The 15,788-nt window shown below is 41.4% G+C and overlaps 2 non-coding genes across 2 annotated transcripts; both read right to left on the bottom strand.

Moving 5' to 3' along the window:
• Nucleotides 1-7,265: 7,265 nt before the first annotated feature.
• On the bottom strand, nucleotides 7,266-7,339 carry trnan-guu (transfer RNA asparagine (anticodon GUU)). Its single transcript has one exon. It is a non-coding gene; the product is annotated as a tRNA-Asn (tRNA).
• A 1,627-nt stretch (nucleotides 7,340-8,966) lies between these two features.
• Nucleotides 8,967-9,038, bottom strand: trnaw-cca (transfer RNA tryptophan (anticodon CCA)). The gene has a single exon. It is a non-coding gene; the product is annotated as a tRNA-Trp (tRNA).
• Between the last annotated feature and the right edge of the window lie 6,750 nt (nucleotides 9,039-15,788).

Below are 15,788 nucleotides of genomic sequence, written 5' to 3' on the forward strand. Positions count from 1 at the left end.
CGTTAGTTAAAGACTTCGATGCTTAAAATGTTTAGGGAGAAATGGAATACTGGTGTGTATGTTTTCTTTAAAGTACCGAGACCAGCCATATACTGTATGTTTAAGTTCCAAAATTAATATCGTTTATGGGCTTCACACGCGTTGCAGTATGCTCAGGCACTAAGTAAAAGGAGATGCTTCGTATTGCTTGACTAATTTTAAAAACTAAGTTATAAATGCAGACACTCCCTCGATGCGCTGCTCTGGTGCGTCGGCTCCTACACAGTGCCTGTCTGCTGTAAGCGTTACAATATACTAAATACTAAATACTAAAGCCAATACTGGCTCAACGGGCTTTGACGTGCTAATGCGTTGGTTTAACAGTCCGGGTGTGGCAGGCTTCCAATGTCAACTCGACTCGATTGGAAGACAATGAACGTATTTTAGCCCTAAATGAATTAATAGCAAACATGGTTTACATAAAATACATTTTTCCAAGAAAGTTTATAATAATACGATCTATAGTTGAAATCTGAGCCTACTTTAAAAATAAAGGAAAAGCATTTTCAGAGAGCAATCACGCTGTGTTTATGTAGAAAAAGTGATTAGGTTTATGAGCAATCTAATTACCTATTCGCTTAAAACGCTATATAAAATAAAGTTTATTTAGAGATGAATGATCAGTGTCGCAGTTTAAATAATGTGAGTCAGGAAACTAACACAGCGCCACCGGATTTAATAACGCAATAAAAACGCTATAAAATAATGTGACACAGTACAGCACAGTACAATAATACTGACCATGACTTTAGAAGCATAAATTACCTTACACTCAATTTAAACACAAGCTGTCTTTCTGTATGAACCTCTAAGCTGGTTCATACAGAAAATGTAGAAATGCATTAGCCTGATTATGATTAAAAAACACATAATTAAACACGCGTTTGCGATTTAAATCAGAACACGATTTAAATCAATATAAATGTTTATATTGTAACGCATACTGTCCAGCCTCCATTTCTCTATAAAAATTTACTGTTGCACACACACACACACAATTGAAGCAGGAACCGCTGTCAGAAGGGAAGATATGTTCAAAATATCGCAAATATCGATCATGTTGCGATATTTTGAAATATAAAAGTCAATTGATTGTCCATTATATCGCTTACCTATTTTTTCGAAGAAATGTTTGTTAAAAGAAAAGTCCAGCACCAGCTGGATTCGAACACACAACCTGCCAGTTGGTAGTCACGCAACTAGACCCGTAGGCTACAAGACAGCTCGCATGACCAGGCAGGCGAAACAGCCCTACACAGCCCTGCCGCAGTACACGGATATAATCATACCGTTATTAAATTCTTTAGATATGCGATTCCATATTATATTCCCTTTTAATCAAATTCTAAAAGTATGCTTGTTGACTCCGGTATCACGTTAGTTAAAGACTTCGAAGCTTACAATGTTTAGGGAGAAATGGAATACTGGTGTGTATTTTTTTCTTTAAAGTACCAAGACCAGCTATATACTGTATGTTTACGTTCCAAAATTAATATCGTTTATGGCCTTCACACGCATTACAGTATGCTCCTATTCTTTTTATGCTCAGCTACTAAGATTTCCCTTCAGTGGTAAAATTCAATATCTACAACGGGCACAGTAAAGACGTTTACAGTAAGTCTTTCTACGACAGACCAACGGACCACGAGTGCCCCTGTCAGTCAACCAATCACGCACCGCGGTACCCCGTGTCATCATACCTGCGGTACGTGTCTGTACCGCTCACTTTGAATGGCTGCATCTGTATGCAGCACAAACGCTACTTTCGACAGCACACCCCAGCACTAACGGAGGGGGTGTGTTTCATTCTTTGTGCTGTTTGTAGGGTGGCACCTTCACGGAAATCCAATTAGTTCTTTAAGTGCAAAGATCAAAATCCCCTGCTATCAATGTAGCTTTTTTCACAGTTTCTTCATTTGAACTTCATTTGGACGTCGATTTCGAAGGATATTGATGATAATACCACAAGAATTGTGGTTTTCTTTTGATCATCAATTTTATTTCAAATACTGGCCACTTTTACAGTTGTCTTGCATGTTTCACAACGTGTCATAGCCCCCCTCGCATCCTCAGCTAACATATTTTTACAAAATTACATTAGCTTTTACAGCGTTTATGTTTACATTTACAGTACATTTAAACTATGGTAAATACTCCAAAATATCAACGTATGTACAATGCTAAACTTAGAATACTTGTGAAGTTCTCCAACAAATCTGCATTGTAATTTTAAAATATTTCAACTGAGGGTGCAACGGGAGTAAAAATGATTTCTCCAGCCAGCCATTCAAAGACCAAATTCAATGGATAAACATGATTTTCTCGGACATACCAGTTATGTTCAATAGCTAAAAACACAAAACTAACTTCTTCGGGTGAAAAGTAGCTGTTACAGGAGGCGTTTTAGGACTTTTAGCTCATAAATTCATCTTACATTTCTACTCCATCAATATTAGCAATGTTATCTTTACCTAGAACTAAATGTAGCTCTAAATAAATGCAAATTGTAAAATACATTTAAAATAAATCCTATTCCATATATTGTAACTTTGTGGTATTTAGAATTTTTATCTGAATTTTTATTTAGAATTTTTATGCAGGGGAAAGTATTATACAACTGTGAAAGAGGCTCGAATTTTAATACAATTTCGATCAAAAGAAAACCAAAATCCGTATGATTTTACCGTCAGTATCCCTCGATATTGACGTTCAGTTGAAAGATTTGAAGAAACTCTCAAAGAAGCAACTGCAGTAGTGGAGAGATTTGATTTTAACCGATGTTCCGATGTTTGCAGCTCAATAATCCATTCGTGTTCGAAAAAAGCAAAGGCAGGTATGTTTTGAATGTCACCATGATCCTCTTCTCAATCCAAAAGGTTTTATGTGATCCTGATCCCACTAGAAAATAGTCAATTTCCGCCTGCACTGATGTCCCTTCAGATGTTTTATAAGAACCCTGGACGTTTATAGAGTAGAAGCCTGGTCCATTTCTTCTACTAAACGAGACTATGGGAGTGAGTATTTTGATATCGAACTGGGATTTAAATAAAGAGGAACACTACACTACATTGGGCTATGTGTGTGACAAAACGTATACTTTCCGATCTCTCCATAGCTCAGTTGCTAGCTCTTAAGACTAGAAAAAGCAGCGAGTGTTTCTTATGTCCCTGGTTTGAATCCAGTTCAAAGGATGGTGTTTTCTTGTTCCTTAATCAAAAAGTGAAAATTGCGAATTTGTTTTTCACTTTGACGTTCATCCGAAAGCTCAGTATACAAAGAAGTAGAGACTCCTTTTCTGAATAATCCTCACGTCTGATTGTTTTGCTTAGACCTTTAAAATGTACACTGTTGACTGTTTGCTCTTCCTAACACAATTAAAAAGCCGCCGACAAACTTACCGATCGGGAGTTTAGTTCAGTGATAGCGCGCACTTAAGACGCTCCGTTTTCTATCGCCGGCGTCTCTGGATTCTTTTTAAACGTGATATCTTTTATTCTTCGTGTGTGAATTTCGGGGAGACTCATAAACCCTTTGTCAATTTAAAAGAGACATTATTTTAATCCAGACATAATGAAAGACATAGTAATTAGACACACGTACAAAAACACATTAATCTAATTGAGAAAATGTTGACCGGGGCGATGTATTGCCAATAGCGGCTCTGAGCTCAATGTGGTGCTCTATAGGAATGCAATACAAACGCCAATGGCACAATGGATAACGTGTCTGATTACGGATCAGAAGACCTCAGGTTTCTACTCTTTCCTGGTATAAACCAGGCTACTTAACACTGGCACCGTAGTGTGTGCGGTCCTACATAACCTTACTATCGACTGGATGAGTCTTCTGTTCCATCTCCGATTCTTTCCGCACATTCCTGCTGTTTCACCACCGTTATTGTAGGACAACAGCCAAAGACACGAGAAGATATACTATTCCGAACAAATGTCTTAACTAATCATGTTGAAAAAGGTGACAATAAGTTTTTGTTTCTTTAACATAACCTTACATTTGCCTGTAAAGTTCACACAATTTTCTGTAGGCACAAATCCCCAATATTTCTGCTGTCTCCTGAGAAACACAAGCGTAGAGTCAAATCATATTAAATAACACAACACATCTATTAATTTAACACCCAGATGTGACAAAGCGATACACACAGACTACACACAGCTTTTTATATGCGATAGTGAATTTGCAGGTATCCTGGGGAGGGAAGAGAACTGATATTAAAGAAATACATATTTAAAGGGGATGCAAGTCTTAAATGTGTTTTGTCACATCTGGGTCTTAACTGAATAGTTTTTTTTAGTATTATTTATTATGTTTTGACTCTATACTTGTGTTTCTCAGGAGACAGCAGAAATATTGATGTTTACATTTATATTCACATTCCCGGTGATATTGACTTAGGTACTCAACCAATTTCTTGTAGTTTGACTCGTGTCAAAAGTTGAAAATCTCTGCAAACATCAAGATGACTAAGGACGTGCAAAGAAACTCAATCACATTTAGAGATGTAATGTTTAGATCGGATTAATTCAGTGTGTCTCTGGGTGCGTTTGATCTACCAACGTTGTGTTTAACAGAAGGACACCCTGACTGAGTGTGCCATAGAAACTGACACGTCGTATTTTGTCTACATTCACAGATTTTTGGCTAAAGTAAAAAACAATTGTTGTCATTTTCTTGCCAGCTGGCAGTAATTCTTTTGGATTGATAAGAAAGATGAGCATTTTATCTTTCGCAATGTGTGGATTTCTTGAAAAACAAGTTGTGCCAAAAACTAAATGAACACCTCCATTGCAGAAGCATGTTGTCTATAACAATAAACAGTGCACAAAGACAGGCACCAGTGGGATTTGAATCCAGGATCTCCTGTTCACTAGACAGGCGCTTTAACCATCTAAGCCATGGCACCAGCAAAGCACTGCCCTTTTACAGCCACTTGGACACACCGCTCTGTCACATCTTCGTTCGGTGTGCGGTGAGCCTGCTCGCTGAGCAAGTTGAGAAAGGATGAGAAATGGCTTTTATCCGGCAATTTCATTACCAAGGAGCTCGATGTGCTTTTGATGATTTACAGGGTGTCCAGTGCAACACAGGCGATGGGCTGCTGGGATTTGGAGCCAGGATTTCCGTTAACTAGACAGGTACTTTAACCAACTAAGCCACGGAGCCGGCAGAATTCTCCTCTTTTACTGCCGCTTGGACACACCGCTCTGAGACACCTGCGTTCAGTAAGCGCTGAGTCGGCTGGCTGAGCACGTTGCCTCCTTTACATTCAATAGGAGCCCCGACACTAAGAGAAACGTACAGACATGGCTTTTATCGGGCACTTTTCATGTCCAATGCGCTTGACATCTCCCATGGGCGACAGAGTTCATTTATGACGCTTTTCCTTTCTTTCTTCTTTCTGTACACTTTGATGAAAAAAAAGAGAAATCATGTCGAGAAAATGTCTTTTTTACATGGAGAAAACGTGCACCAGGAAATGTGGTGTTTAGAAGAAGTGAGTTAACGTGAAAATGACCTAATTTACCAGAGCAAATGCTCACCTAGCAAGGTCAAGATGATTCCCTGCATAAGCTCCTGACTGGGTGTTCTGTACTGCGCTGTTACTTCGTGATTACCTATGTGGTGTACAGATAAAATTCAATTGCATGGTGTAATTTCCAGGTTTGGTACCAGCAGAACCTGCAGACAAATGAGCTGACCTCGACGTGATTTGAACGTGCAAGCTCCTAATTTGGAGTCAGACGCCCTACCGTTGCGCCACGAAGTCACATGCTAAACATGCTTTTAATTTTCCCAAAGAGAAAAATCAGCGTCCCTGAAAAAGATTTATTTTTCATTCTCTCCTGTGAGGAGCGCCACTCTTCCAACGAGGGTCTCTTCTTCCCAGACCATAGATTATTCTTCCTGCCCAGCTCTCACACAGATAGCAGACACACCATCTCCACTTATGTCTTCACTACATCTATAGATTTGACCCCCTACAGCCCCGATATTCCTGGGCAGGATATTTACCACCAGCCTCGTGAACTTCTCATCTTGACCTCTCCCAGGAGGAGAACAATTAGCACAGAATCCTCTCTCTATTTATCAAATAACACAAACCACAGTTTACCTGTCAAGACAGAAAACCAGGCTGCTCCAAGTGAGGCTTAAACTCACAACCTCGGCATGACTCCACTGATTATGTCATTTACATGGCTTGAACCAGGAAAGAGATTGGAAGTCAAGAAGTTATGGTGTTGTTTTAATACTTGCCTACACTTTTAATTTTTCTGTCAAATCTTTTATTTTGGAGTACTTTTAATTGATGTTAATCCTAGTCCCGATGAACGATTCTGGGCCATGGTGCGTCTTGAATAATGTTCTTATAGGCTTCAGTTTGGAAAAGTGCGCTCTTCAGAAGCTACCGAAACCGCTAATGGTTACATAACACTAAATGCAAAAGCAACGTTCGGTTTTGAAAAAGAATATTACTTGCTATGAATACAAACACTGTTACAGGAGGCGTGTTAGGGCTATTTTAGCTTAGATCATCAATTCATCTTACATTTCTTCTCCATCTATATCAACAGCGTCATCGCTACTGAGCGCTAAAGGCAGGTCCTGGCAATACAATCTTCTTTAGAAAACATTTTTAAAACTATTTCCACTACCATACATAAAGTAAAAGATACCGATTGCACGCACCTAATAAAATCTCTTATCCAGGGACGTTGTAGCTAGATGCAAATTCCAATCGAAAATGTATCAGCTTTAACATTTTCTTTTGGATCCACAGGACGATCAGCATGAGACTCAAAATATACCTGTGTTTGATTGTACAGCATAGATTGTACAGCATGTATGTTTACATTTATGTTAAAATTAAGGTAAATATATCAAAATATCAACATCCAACTTCACAGTGCTATCGTACTGTAACAGTGCTTGTCAAATTCTCAAACAAATCTGCGTTGTATTTCTAAACTCTTTTAGCAGAGGACGCAACAGGAGTATAAATGATATCTCCCGCCAGCCATTCAAAGATACTTTTCCAAGGGTGAATATGGATTTCTGGGGAGTTGCGGTGTTGATCACTATTGGACTTCCCCGGTCTCAAGTGTTGTTGTTGGACACGGGCAAAAGACTCGCATTTTCTGCAAATATAAAGAGGGTTAAGGTTTCGGCTTTAGTGGAGACAGTGTTTACATTGACAATAATAAGAAGATCGTCCCTGGGTGGGTTTGAACCACCAACCTTTCAGTTAACAGCCAAACGCGCTCGCCGATTGCGCCACAGAGACTGATGAGAGAGGCTTTTCTCCATTCGCACCTTTCCGGTCAAAAAATAAACATTGCTTGCATTTTCTTGCCAGTCGGCAATATTCCTACTGCTCTGATAGCCAAGAATTACATTTCATTTTTCACAAGCTGTATGAATTTCTTGAAAAACAAGTTGTTGCAGAAAGGAAATGCATTCATGCTTTAAACTAAATCAAGCCCTATGCGGTTGTCCAAGATGGTAGTTTCTGCACAAAAAGACAGGAAGAAAGGCACAGCTGGGATGTGGAGCCCGGATCTCCAGTTAACGAGACAGGTACTTAAACCGACTCAGCTACGGTGCCGGCAGAATTCTCCTCTTTTATAGCCGCTTGGACACACCGCTCTGAGCCATCTGCGTTCACGAAGCCCTGAGTCTGCCGGCTGAGCAAGCTGCCTCCTTTACACGGAACAGGAGCCCTGACCGTAAGAGAAATGAAGAGAAATGGCTTTTATTGGGCACTTTTCATGTCCAATGCGCTTGACATCTCCCAAGGGGGACAGAGTTCATTAACGACACTTTTCCTTTCTTTCTTCTTTCTGTACACTTTGATGAAACAAAACGAGAAATCATGTAAGGGAAAACATGTAAGGGAAAACATGCACATGCACATGTCTTTTTTTCATGGAGAAAACATGCACCAGGAAATGTTGTGTTTAGAAGAAGTGAGTTAACATGAAAAGTGACCTAATTTACCGGAGCAAATGCTCACCAAGCAAGGTCTGCTTTACTACTAGAGAGAAGTAGAGTGAAAGACGTGATCATTTCACGCCGCTGTGGAACGAAACGCTTTTGTCTTGGAATTCTAAATCAATTAGAAATTCAGAGTGACACATAAAGGCTTTGTCTGCTTAAAAGTGATGATTTTTTAAAACTAAAAAAAATGTAGAAAACACGTTTCTCACTTAGAAATTTAAGATGGGGGTGGGGTATTACTAGTAGCGGTACTGAACTCACCATGATGCAATTAATTTACGTGACGGGCTAGTGGTTTAATGGATAACGCGTCTGATTTCGGTTTATAAGATTGTCGATTCGACTTCTACCGGGGTTGTGTGATTCAAATCAGGCTCCTCAGAAATAGATGTCTGTTATGTAAATGAACCCCACCTGAAAGCAAACGTTGGGTCTGGGTTCCTTTCTTTCCTGCATGAAATAGCAAATCGTTACAAAAAAAAAACACCAACTAATGTCCAATAGTCCAATAGTTAGTCATTTAAGTAAACATGAATATACTGTAAGGTCTTGGTACATGGGAGTGGATTTCAACCACAATTAAAAGAAGGGCAAATTATAATTACAGGCTTCAGACACTTTTTCATACAAAAGTGACCAAACACTCCCTAACTTTCAGGTTTGCTTGAACCTGTAACAGAAAAGCGGTTTGAAACTTCCATTCTCTGATGTCACTGTCTCTAAAGTCGGACGCGATGTTTCGCGGATGTGCAGTGTGCCTTTTCTCTTGTCGTGTTCAAGATGAAATGCTGCATAAGATCCTGACTGGGTGTTCTGTAACTTCATTCGGATTACCTAGGTGGTGTACAGCTAAAACCCGACTGCATGGTGTAAATTCCGGGTTCGGCACCAGCAGCACCTGCAAACACATCAGCTGACCTTGACGTGATTTGAACACGCAACCTTCTGATCTGGAGTCAGACGCGCTACCGTTGCGCCACGAGGTCACTTGTGACAAATGCTTTTAATTCACCCAAAGAGAAAAATCAGCGTCCCTGAAAAAGATTGTTTTCATTCTCTCCTGTGAGGAGCGCCGCTCTTCCAACGAGGGTCTCTTCTTCCCAGACCACAGATTATTCTTCCCGCCCGGCTCTCTCATGGAGAGCAGACACACCGTCTCCACTAATGTGTTTACTACATCTATAGATCTGACCCCCTACAACCCCGATATTCCTGAACAGGATATTTACCACCAGCCTCATGAACTTCTCATCTTTACCACTCCCAGGAGGAGCACAATTAATCCAGAATCCTCTTTAGCAAATAACACAAACCACTGTTTACCTGTCAAGACAGAAAAACAGGCTGCTCCAGGCGAGGCTTAAACTCACAACCTCGGCATGACTCCAATGATTATGTCATTTTACATGGCCTGAACCAGGAAGAAGATTGGAAGTCAAGATGTTATGGTGTTGTTTTATTACTTTCCTACTCTTTTAATATTCAGGTTAAATCTTTTATTCTGGAGTACTTTCAATTGATATTAATCCTAGTCCCAATGAACGATTCTGGGCCATGGTGCATCTTGAATAATGTTCTTATAGGTTTCAGTTTGGAAAACAACTCAGTAGCAGACTATGCAGAACAAGCAAACACATTAGAACTGTTGTGAATGCAGTGGAAATAATTTAGTGTCTAAATAACGAGCTTATGCACCACTTGCCTGAAAATTGTTATATTTAACTAAAATTGCTTTCCAGACACCACAATTATTTACAATAATTTTATCAATACATGCCTTCATGAAAAGTGTAATTTATTAATAATTTACTTTAATGTCCATCTTTATTAGTAGATGTATTACATGTACAGCCTTTAATATGCGATAGTGAATTTTCAGGTATCCTGGGGAGGGAAGAAAACTGAAATAAAGGAAATACATATTTAAAGGGGTGTGTTCTGTCATATCTGGGCGTTTGAATAGATTTGTTTTATAAGTTATTGTGATTTCACTCTATACTTGTGTTTCTCACGAGAAAGTCGTTACATTGATGATTTGAGGGTATAGAAAATATGTTGTGCTGTATGAGTAAATGTAAGGATATGTTGAAAAAAACGTATTGTCACCTTTGTGAACGTCATTATTAGATACCTGTTGATTGTTTAGCAACCTAGGCTTCCCTCTGGACTCTGCACTGAGTTGAAAGCTACGGGATATCCTCACTGCTTGTCCTGTATTGTTACCTGTGCTCTCGTCTACATTATCTACGTGCAGCACAGCACCAAGAACACCAGAAACTTTGTGACAGAAAGTGCTTAAGAGCATGAAAAATATTGAATATTTTAAACATTCATAGAACAACTTGAAAAACTGAGGGACAAAAGACCATCTATTTTGCAGGTTCACAGTAGTTGCAAGAAAATCAGTCGCCTGACTAGAGACCTACAGATAAAAAGTTCGATATTCTACTGACTGGGCTATTCCTGTCTACTCAGTTTCTCTCTGAAACAACATTTTTCAAGAAATTTGCAAAATTTGAAATACAATACTTGCTTTAAAGTGCAGATTATTTTTTACCCAAAACTGCAAATGGAGAAAACCAACTTGTTGGAGTCTCTGTGGTACAATTGCTTAGTGCGGTCAGGTTGGGACTCAAATGATAGTAAGGTGATGGTTCAAGCGCATCCAGGCACGCCTTTCTCACTGTTCCAACGTGAACATCATCTATGGGAAAAATGGCATAAAATGTTTAACAGATTATTGACCTTATTGATACCGACGCCTTACCACTTGGCCACCACGCCTGCGGTGCCGCTTACTTTCCCATCAAGGCTAGCACGTTTTTTAAAATACAAAAAAGTTAAATCTTTGAGCACAAATTGCCATGGTAGGAGGAATAAAACAAATATGACTGTTCAAATTAATTCTAATGAAACTGATTTAATCACGCAGAATCTACAACAACAAAACCATGATTCTTAACAAGGAGATACTGGGCAGCAGTGGGATTCCAACTCACGCCCTCGAAGAGATGGAGCTCCTTTTTCTGAGATGCTTTCTCTCACTTGGTGAAATATTCAATTCTTTGGCCCTCTGAATATAGTTCTTCTGTTAAGCAGGCTTCAGACTCTGCTTATAGCACCCGTGTAGAGATTTTATTTTTACAGGAAGACGCATTCCGAAACGTATCTCTGTAGTTTTAGAAAAGCTTTGAACAGCGTATTTTATACAACGCACAAACAGTATTCTAATTTCACATGGCAGATCTGTGCAGCAATCGTACTCGAGTTGACTGTGATTCTTAAATACTTCTAGCAAACATATTCAGGTTTCCTTGAACCTTTAATAAAAAAAAAATACTTTGCGATGTTCCGCAGATGTGCAGTGTGCCTTTCCTCTTGTCGTATTCAAGAGCACTCACTGCGGGAGCTCCTCACTGCGTGTCCTTTACTCTACTGTGATTTCTTTTAATTTATCTAAGTGGAGTGTGGTGAGAAGATCACCTTGAACATTTTCGGTTTGTGAAAAGAAACACTAAAGAAAATACAAGTGATGAACATTTAAAATAACCACAGTACAGCTAGAAGAGGGAAAGATAAAAGACGATTTAGAATGACATTCACAATAGATTGAAGAAAAGCACAACCGCCCAAACAAGGACTTGAACCCTGGACCCTCACATTAAAATTCTTATGCGCTACCAACTGAGCTATCCGGGCTCTAGAAAAAAAGAAAACACTGCCGGGATACTCGCAAGTCACATGTCTTTTCTTGTGCCGAAGTGCATTCATACCTGATCCATCTGCAATGACAACTGACAGACTTTAACCAGAAGTGACGGCGCCACTCCCAGCAGAATGAGAGAGAAATACAGAACGACACGAGGAGTCAAGCGGCTCCCACAATTCATCTTTCCTCACATTACTGAATTTTTCACTAAGAATTTGACCTTTTCACAATCAGATTTTTTCACACTTAATAAGATCTTTTAATCAACAACATTTAAGAAAGAAAACAAATGGAACATTTTTTGGAACAATAATAAAAAAAAAACTTTCAATGTCTTGGTTGTATAAGTGTGCACACCCTTTATAAAGGGGGTAGCAACTGTGCTGAAATTTAACCAGTCACATTCCAGATCATGTACAAAGGTTATTTGCCTTTGCCAGACATCAATTGTATTGATTCTTATTAGTCCTATTTAATATCAGCTGATCACATATAACTAACCAATCTCGGAGAATGTACGTTCATACTGCAGAGCTGAACCTGAAGAGAAATCCGACCGCTGATTGTCACCAAAGAATGTCGTTACAAATTATCTGCGGAGCTGTTTTACGTATCCGGCCACCTCTTTCCTTCCTTCTTTGCAGTGAGCACAATTCTTTCAGTTTCTTCTCTTGTATTTTCCTTGCTATTTTACTGTCCCTTTCCCCCCATGTGGAGATGGATCCACAACCGAAACCCTGTTTGTAGCCTGTGTTTCTGCAGCGGCAGTCTGTATGAGGAGAGGGTGTTAAACAGCTCCAGTGGCGCAGTCGGTCAGCGTGCGGTGCTTATACAGCAATGCACAGCAGAGTGATGCTGAGGTTGTGAGTTTGAGCCTCAACTGGAGCAGTGTGACCTGTGTATTTAGCTACTTGTTAAGGATTCGGCCAGTGAAACCGAAACCAAGTAATGAACCCACTTGCAGGAGCCGATAGAGACAAGTCGTGATCCAAATACCGTAGACGAAGGAGAGAGCCGAGAGTCCAGGGGAAGCCAGAGATCCAAACTGAGAGGGAGCAACCGAAGCCGAGCCGTAATCCAAAAAACGTAGTAAAAGGGGAGAAACGTAGTAAAAGGGGAGAAACCAAAGTCGGAACCTGAACAGTACGAAGAGGTAGAAGGCGTAGCGCAACTAAGTAGCTCGAAAGGAAAACCAATACTGACCGAGGAGGTAGGGAAAGACTAGTGCTTAAATACAAGATGAGACGGAGGTGTTACCAGGTGATTATTTCTTCACATAACCTTTGCAGAAAAAGAAAAATAAGGACCTCATCCTCCCAGTGAGTCTCTGCTGCTGCTACTCGAACGTCTATGGCATAATCCTGTGCAGACCTGCGGCCCTGGCGGATAGATGAGAGGCGGTAGGCGGAGTCTTGTCCAGCTGAGGAACGACAAAAAACCCCCTTAAATTTCTCTAAAAAGAGATCATAGTCCTGTACCTCAGGAGCCCTGCGATCTAGTAGGGCAGTTGTCCAATCCAGAGCACGGCCAGTTAACAGGGAAACTACGAAGGCAATCTTGTCTTGAGGAGAAAAAAAAGTTTCCGGATGGAGCCTGAAAACCAGCGCACACTGTGCTAATAAGCCCCGACATCTCGTAGGGTTGCCGTCAAACCTGTCAGGTGGTGTAAGTGGAAGAGGTCGAGGAGCGGGTGTAGAAGCTGGCGGGGGCGGAGCCGAAGCGGCAGCTCCAGCATTACTTTCACTATTACTGGTAGGCGCCATTGCCGACAGGTGCTGAAGTCTGTTGGACGGAAGCCTGTAACTGGAGTAAAGCTTGCCAGTGCTGATCCAAAACCGAGCAAAATTCCTCTTGCTCCGCTGGGTCCATGTTAAGTGGCTCAGTATTCTGTTAAGGATTCGGCCAGTGAAACCGAAACCAACTAATGAACCCACTTGCAGGAGCCGATAGAGACAAGTCGTGATCCAAATACCGTAGTCGAAGGAGAGAGCTGAGAGTCCAGGGGAAGCCAGTGATCCAAACAGGGAGAGAGAAGCGAAAGCCAGACCGTAATCCAAAAAACGTAGTAAAAGGGGAGAAAACAAAGTCGGAACCTGAACAGTACGAAGAGGTAGAAGGCGTAGCGCAACTAAGTAGCTCGAAAGGAAAACCAATACTGAGCGAGGAGGTAGGGAAAGACTAGTGCTTAAATACAAGATGAGACATAGGTGTGGTGGTGAAAGCGTACAATGATAGGTAGACTAATGAACTAAGACTACACCTTCATTGCTGGGAGGCAGGGATCATAAGACAGGGCTGCACAGCTGTGACGCTGGCTGTGATCTGCTCCTGCTGCACCTACTGCCTCTCCCACCGACCAGGTCAGAGCACCTCTCGATCAGACCGGAGTACTGTGCCCACGTTCTGAAATAGATATTGTTCTTCATTCTTAAGGGAAAGAACTATACAGTACTGCCAGGCTGGAGGAACTGAGTCTCTTTAGTCTGAAGGGAGTGTCCCACACTGCCAGGCCGGAGGAACTGAGTCTCTTTAGTCTGAAGGGAGTGTCCCATACTGCCAGGCTGGAGGAACTGAGTCTCTTCAGTCCAAAGGGACTGTCCCACACTGACAGGCTGGAGGAACTGAGTCTCTTCAGTCTGAAGGGAGTGTCCTACACTGACAGGCTGGAGGAACTGAGTCTCTTTAGTCTGAAGGAACTGAACCTCTTTAGTCTGAATGCGATCCACCGATCGGGACAGGAGACCCTTCACTTCCTCCACCTCCTGTCCCTGTAGGACACTCCCCAGAGCTCAGTCAGTGCACTGAAAGCAGGCTTCTCAACATAATGCTTCTTCATTTCTGTCCCTCCATCTGTCCTTGTGGCCGCCACCGAAGAGCCGCGGGAAACAGGCGGAGCAAAAGGGACGGGAACAGTCTCAACGATGACCCGGTAACCACACGCAAATAAAACAACCGCCGATATTTGGCCTGGCCAGGCCAGCAGTGAAATCCGAGACATACTGTAGGAGTCTGTAAGACAGTTTCATTCAAGATACACTTCCTTATGTAGAGTAAACTCACAGTATACAGACACACTAAAGACCACACACACACAGAGACACACACACTGAGACTCAGCTGGAGTCAGATGAGCTGTTGACAAACATACTTTCTCTCAGATACCCCTACAGCTTCCTGTATACCAGCACCCACAGTCGTCTTGCAGTTTACAGACAGAGCCAAGCAAAATGAGACTCCACACAGACACAGCAAGACTCAGCTTGAGTGAGGCTGGAGTCAGACGAGCTGTTAATAAACTTGCTTTCATTTCAAAACACCTTCTTATGGACCAGCACACATACTAAACTCACATTATGCACACCTGGTAATCTAACAGTTTGCACACGGACCTAACACCCGAGATTACACACAGACACACACACACACACATACAGAGGATAGCACACTGTTATTCTATGCAGAGCTTGTTTTCTTTGTCAGTATGCAGACAGAGCAAAGACCACAGACTCCACACACACACACACACACACACACACACACACACACACACACACACACACACACACAGATACAAAGGATAACTAACTGTTATTCTACGCAGAGCTTGTCTTCTTTGTCAGTATGCAGACAGAGCAAAGACCACAGACTCCACACACACACGCAGATACAAAGGATAACTAACTGTTATTCTACGCAGAGCTTGTCTTCTTTGTCAGTATGCAGACAGAACAAGACAGCAGATTCCACACACACACGCTGACCCACAACTTCAGCTCCGACCAGAACACAAGCTCAGACACGTGGGAGGAAACCGCGACTCATTCTGGCTCAGCAAAGACAAGCTCTGCGTAGAATAAGCCTGGGCGTGTTATCCTCTGTGAGTGTGTGAGTGTGTGTGTGTGTGTAATCTTGTGTCCTTGCTCCGCGTGCAAACTGTTAGATTACTATGTGTGCTGGTCCATAAGTAAGTGTATCTGCTGCGTCTGTACACAGTGAGATTCCTGTGGGTGCTGGTATACAGGAAGGT

Source organism: Lepisosteus platostomus, chromosome 5, assembly GCF_059453375.1.
Source record: "Lepisosteus platostomus isolate fLepPlt1 chromosome 5, fLepPlt1.hap1, whole genome shotgun sequence".
Classification (NCBI taxonomy): Eukaryota; Metazoa; Chordata; class Actinopteri; order Semionotiformes; family Lepisosteidae; genus Lepisosteus; species Lepisosteus platostomus.